Source organism: Lagenorhynchus albirostris, chromosome 3, assembly GCF_949774975.1.
Source record: "Lagenorhynchus albirostris chromosome 3, mLagAlb1.1, whole genome shotgun sequence".
NCBI classification, from domain to species: domain Eukaryota; kingdom Metazoa; phylum Chordata; class Mammalia; order Artiodactyla; family Delphinidae; genus Lagenorhynchus; species Lagenorhynchus albirostris.
In genome coordinates this window covers 104,254,202-104,260,576 of record NC_083097.1, presented here as the reverse complement: position 1 = coordinate 104,260,576, position 6,375 = coordinate 104,254,202, and the positions used below count along the sequence as shown (strand labels likewise).

General features: G+C 38.2%; 1 pseudogene; it reads right to left on the bottom strand.

Moving 5' to 3' along the window:
• Nucleotides 1-5,062: 5,062 nt before the first annotated feature.
• LOC132518213 (large ribosomal subunit protein eL27-like) lies at nucleotides 5,063-5,473 on the bottom strand (annotated as a pseudogene).
• Between the last annotated feature and the right edge of the window lie 902 nt (nucleotides 5,474-6,375).

Below are 6,375 nucleotides of genomic sequence, written 5' to 3'. Positions count from 1 at the left end.
AATTTCCATTTATAAATAAACTAGATTTCCTCTACAATTAAGTAACATAAATATTTGTGCTTTAAGATTTATCTGATGGATTATGCTTTGTTCAGGCTAGTATTAAAAAAATTAGTTTGTATACTCTACACACATACTGCTGCCATTTGAGCAAAGGAACATATGGCCTGGTGAAGTTACATGGAGATTCAGATTTCATCGTGGAATAGCCGTATATGGCAAACCAGTGTTGGGTGTAATGTGAATTTACCCACATTCCTGGAGTGGGCTGTGTAATGTTGTGGTTTAGGGTGTGGGTTTGGGGGTCAGGTTGCCTGGATCAGAAGGGTGGCTCCATTATTTCCTTGCTGTGTTACTTTGGAAAGGTACTTAACCTTTCCAAGTCTCCGTAAAAATGGTAATGAAAATAGCATCATTAAAAGACTATTGTGAGAACTTGATGATAATGTAAACTTCAAGCATGAAGCCTGTGCATAGCAAGCATTCAGAAAATGCTACTGATGAGGAGGAGGGAAGATTACGATTTGAGCTGGTCATATTTTCTCTAAAGCTGAGTGCATTATTATAATATAATTGAAAGATATGATTTCCTTTTCAGAATGTCACATCAGCTGTGTGTCTGCACGTGGCTTGTGGAAGACTTAACCCCAGCGGGAGAGCAAGGGTTAACAATTCGGGTCCATGGAGTGTTGACATTGGTGCTAATGGCCCCACCAAGCAGCCTAGAATACTCCAGTCTAACTAATGGATGATGTCATACCTAAAGTCCCTTCCTCTTGCTTCAAGCTCCTTTATTCTGTGGTTTCTAAGATTGGAGAGGGGTTACTTCCTCCCCTAAAGTTGTGAGCCCTTCTCTGAGAGGATATAGAGAGACTGACTGTGTTGCCCATGATGGAAAACTATTACTGTCTGCAGTAATAGTTTGGTCATTTTAAAGAAAGTAATAGTAATAGTTTGGTCATTTTAAAGAAAGTTTTGCTCCCAGAAAGATTAGAAAGTTGATTTTGCTGTTCCAGAAAGGTGATCTTGCTGTTCCAGTAAACATGGCCATATCAGACTTAAGGCAATCTTTCTTTTCGTGCATTTGGTCTCTGTCATATTAGGGAAAGAAATTTGAAAACCCAAGTTCTCTGACTTGCAGCATCTGCCAACTTCCAGAGTGTAAACACTCCCACCACGGCTGATTTTAAGCTACCAATGTGATGCCACTGAACATGGCTTTAGGAAGAGGTGCTGACCACTAGCTCTTGTGAGCCAGTACAAGCTGACTCCCTCACTCCGCAGTAAACATTTAAATGTTTCAACTTCAGGGCATGGTAAATGTATGAATATGGCCCTAGAGTTACCATATTTAAAAAACTGTGTCCTTTGATTTAAATAGCATTATCATCTGACAAATTGCATAGGAGTTATAGTATATTCTGTCTTGTTTGATTTTACACAAATTGGTAATAATTTCCAGAGAAATATTTATGAACATCATACGATTTTTTAATGCCCCCATAAGGGATTTTTTGGTATTATTTTTAGTGTGGTTAAATAATGTGGTTGATGTGGTTCATAATGTTGTACCATAAGGTTTTAAAAACATACTTTTTTGGTTTATAAGACAAAATACACAAAATATAAGGAAGAAAATTTAAAAATCATCTGTAATCCTCAGTTCCCAGAGATAATCACAATGACTATTTCATCATCATCAAAATTATGTTTTACTCTAAAGGAATGTCAAATTGTTTGGTAATCCTGGAAATACATCCAACATTTACTAAATGGATTTTTATTATTTTTAAGGGGCCTTGCATTCAAAGTGAGGAACAGACAATCTTCTCAGTTCCCTCCCCACAGCTGGAGCACCAGGGGCCAGAGGAGTTGACATAGGGCCAGAAAAGACATGTTTGGAGAAGTCCATGAAACAGATTTGAGCAAGATTTGTTTGGGAGTAAACATAACACTGGCCAAAATGTTTCTGAGATTAGTCTAGAAACTAAATGGTAGATAATGAGATTCTGAAAGAAATAGGGACCTAAAGATATTTCATGTTATAGATGTATCATTTATGTTCAGAAGGGTCAGATGACCCACCCAAGGTCACGTGAATAATTAGTGGCAGAGCTGGGGCTGCCCTCCTGGCTCTCTCTTCACTCCTGGCCTGGTAATCTGGCTCCTGTTCCCACCGTGCGGCTCTGTAGAATTCCTCCTCCTGTCACTCACGGGAGAATGAAAACATATGAGGGAGTCTCAGCAACAGCCCATCTGTGTCTACTATTGTCTTTATACAGGACAAGAGAGGAGCACGATTACATAATCTACAGCCTTTCATTTCCACTGCTATTGTGTGAAGTAACAATTTTTCTTTTACTCTTAGGTATTAACTTTTTTAGGCTTTGTCATTAATCATAATATTTAAAAATGTCCCCAATTCTCTGAATTTTAGGGATTGTCTCCCCATATTTTGCTATTGGATTCCAGGGCTAGTAAATATTTTATTTAAAAACACAGACTCTCCGTGTTTGAATTCTTATGATGCAACTTAATAGCTTCAGTTTTCTAATCTGTAAAATGGGAATAATAGTATTTGCCTAATAGGTTTGTTGGGAAAGTAAATTAGTTAATACTTGCAAAGACTTTGAATATTGTCTGGCACATAATAAGCACTCAGTAAGTTGCTATAATTATTACCAACATTTATAATTATTTTTACCAACATTTATAATAAAATTATAGGGCCTTATAAAAAGTAACTAATTATCTGTTTTTGAAGGTTTTAAAAACAGCCTCAGATACCATGTACGGAATGTAAAGTCCACCTGTTTAAAGTGTATAATTTAGTGGTTTTTAGTTTATTTACCGAGTTACACAACCACCACCATCATCTAATTTTAGAACATTTTCCACACTCCAAAAAGAAACCTTGTACCCATTAGCAGTTACTCTCCATCCCCCCACCGCCTCCTTCCTCTGCCCTCAGCAACAGCTAATCTATTAATGTAATTGCTCTATATGAGACATTTCACATCTCAGCTATAGAGAGGGAAAGTACCTATTCTGGGTATTTTATATAAATGGGATCATACTGTATGTGATCTTTTGTGGCTGGCTTCTTTCACGTAGCATGCTGACAGGTTTTGTCCACATTGTAGCATGCGTCAGTAATTCATTCCATTTTATGACCAAACGGTATTTCATTGTATGGCTATACCACATTGTATTTATCTATTCTTCAGGTGGAGGATATTTGGGTTGTTTCCACTTTCTGGCTTTATGAATAATGCTGCTATGGAAACTTGTGTACAAGTTTCGTGTGGCCATATATTTTCAATTACCTTGGTTGTACACCCAGGAGTAAAATTGCTATGTTTGACTGTTTGAATAACTACCAAACTGTTTTCCAAAGTGGCTGCACCATTTTAACAGTCCAACCAGCAATGGATGGGGGTTCCAATCCCTCCATATGCCTGACAACACTTACTATTTTTTTTTTGATTATAAACATTCTAGTGGATTTGAAATGGTGTATCATTATCCTTTTGATTTGCATGTTCCTAATGACAAATGATTTTGAGCATTTTTTCTGTGCATTTATATCTCTTATTTGGAGAAGGATCTATTTAATCCTTTGCCCATTTTCAAGTTGGGTCGTCTTTTTTATTATTGAGTTGTATCCTTCATATATTCCAGATATGAGTTCTTTTTCCGAAATATGATTTGCAATACTTTCTCCCACTCTGTAGTTGTCTCTTCACTTTCTTGATGGTGTCCTTTGAAGCACAAAAGTCTTTAATTTTGATAACATCCAATTTATCAATCTTCTTTTATCATTTGTGCTTTTGGTGTCATACTTAAGAAATAATTGCCTAACCCAAGGTCTTCTAAGAGTTTCTTCTAAGAGTTTTAGCATTTACATTAGTGTAAGGTCTTTGATCCACTTTGAGTTAATTCATTTTTTTAAGTTAATTAATTAATTAGTCTGCATTGGGTCTTAGTTGCGGCATGCGGGATCTTTGTTGTGGCATGTGGGCTCTTCGTTGTGGCGCGTGGGCTTCACTCTAGTTGTGGCATGTGGGCTCCAGAGCACTCGGGCTCCGTAGTTGTGGTGCGCAGGCTTAGTTGCCCTGCGGTACGTGGGATCTTCGTTCCCCGACCAGGGATCAAACCTGCATCCCATGCATTGGAAGGCAGATTCTTAACCACTGGACCACCAGGGAAGTCCCTGAGTTAATTCTTGAGTGTATTATGAGGTAGTGGTCCAACTTCAGTCTTTTGCATGTTGTCCTAGCACTTAACTCTTTTGCCAGTTTTCCTAACACTATTGTTGAAAATGAATTGACCATAAATGTTAGGGTTTATTTCTGGCTAACTATTTAACAATATTATTAGAAACGTATTCACAATGGGTTAATTTGATCACCACTGTTTCTTTTGAAGACATGTGTTTTTATATTTTTCACATAGTCTACATGAGTCCAGGGCCAGGATATTTGGTATTTTCCCTTTATCCTTCTTGGTAACCCTTAAATCATGTTTTTTAGGTGGTTGTTTATTTCACCTGTTTGTAACAGTGGTATAACAAAGAATATTAATAATGATGATTCTCTACAAAATCTTCAGGCATTTAGAAGAGCGTGAACTACTATATCTTAAATACCGGCGAAGAGAAAGAGATTCATTTACTAATATGTTTCTATTTACTGTTGATTACTTCTCTTCAATTTAGCATTCATCTTGTAATTTTTTTAAAAACAGTGACGAATAGTGAGGCTGGGCCGAATTTACAACAGCTGACTGTGATGGTACTGTCTGTGATAGTTTAGTATTAAAAATTTATTTCATGGTATCTTTTAAGATGTGAGTCAGGATATAAGCATGCAATTTATGGAAGAAGAAATGTTCATGGCTAATAAACAAGTGAAAATATTCTCTACTAGTTATAAAAAAATGCAGACGATGACCCAATTGGGTAACAACTTGGCAGAGTTTTTTATAAAGATCACCACATTTGTGATGTAGGCTTTTTGTTTTGTTTTGTTTTGGTATTTTTAATAACTGAAACGAGACAGACCTAAAACTGCAGCTTCTGGAAGAACCATTTGTTCTTGCCGGTCTCGTATCTCTCCTTGAACTTGACCTTGGCTTCTCACTGGGCCTTGTGTTTGAGAGCAGGGTCTCTGAAGACATCCTTGTTGACAACAATTTTGTCCAAGGGGATATCCACAAACTACCTTGTGGGCACAAGGTGATTATAACTATAAACTTTCATAAAAGACTAGATCTTTGACCCCTTGGTGATTTTCATCTTGTTCATGGCAGCTGTCACTTTGCAGGGATAGCAGTCGATTCCAGCCACCAGAGCATGGCTCTAGGGTCGGTCTGAGGTGCCATCATCAGTGTTCTTCACAATGACTTCTTTGCGTCTGGAGTAGCATCCAGCCAGGATCAGAACCACGTTCTTGGGTTTCATGAACTTGCCCATTTCAGCAGCACCACTTGGGACTACAGCCGGTGGTAGGCTTCTTAACATGCATGTGTGCAATGCTGGAAATGATTCCATAAAGGAGTTCTCACCCTCATTTTGCAGAGGAGGACGCTGAGGCTCAGCAAGTTTCATGAAGCCATCTCATGTCTCACAGCTTGTACGTCACCAAGCTGAGACTCAAACCTAGGTATAGCTACTGACCAACCCCTCCATAGCCACAGGGAGAGTTTAGCCCAGACTGGTTAGAAGTCATTGTGAGATTTCTGGTCAACCAGAGTTTGCATTCTGCCTTATGCACCTGTGAAAACTCTGCAGAGTAAGGTGTGGTTTGGTGATTGGGCTGGGCCATCATGGGGGCTGAAGAAACAGACTGTTTTTCTGAGAAACTGTGTTCCAGTGGTTCTTATTAGGTTTTCAGGGAGGGAGGGTAAAGAGTGGAAGCGAACTTATTTGTTGTGTAATTTCTATATGCCAAGCACTTTATATATAGAAACTTATTTAATCTTTCTCTAATGCTGGAAAACAGGTAATTTCTCACCATTGTGGAGATAAGGAAACCAACCTGAAGAGAAACAGTTTCTTTTCCTAGCTTACACCTTCAGTTAAACAGCAGCAGAGCTGAAATTTAAATGCAAGCGTATAGAATCCAAAGCCATATGTCTTTTCACTATTATACACATTCTCTGCTAAAGGAAAATAGAACACATGGTTCCTAGTCTCTTCAACCTACTTACATATTATATTATGTTTTCTGCATGACTCATACAGTGTTTGCTTTCACGGTACCTGTGTGTACCTACCGCGATGCCTTCAAAAGTCATTCTGGAGACCTTTTATTTATTGCCCCACGTCTGAGCTGAGCCTGAGCACCTTCCCATAAAAGAATCTTTTGCAGATAA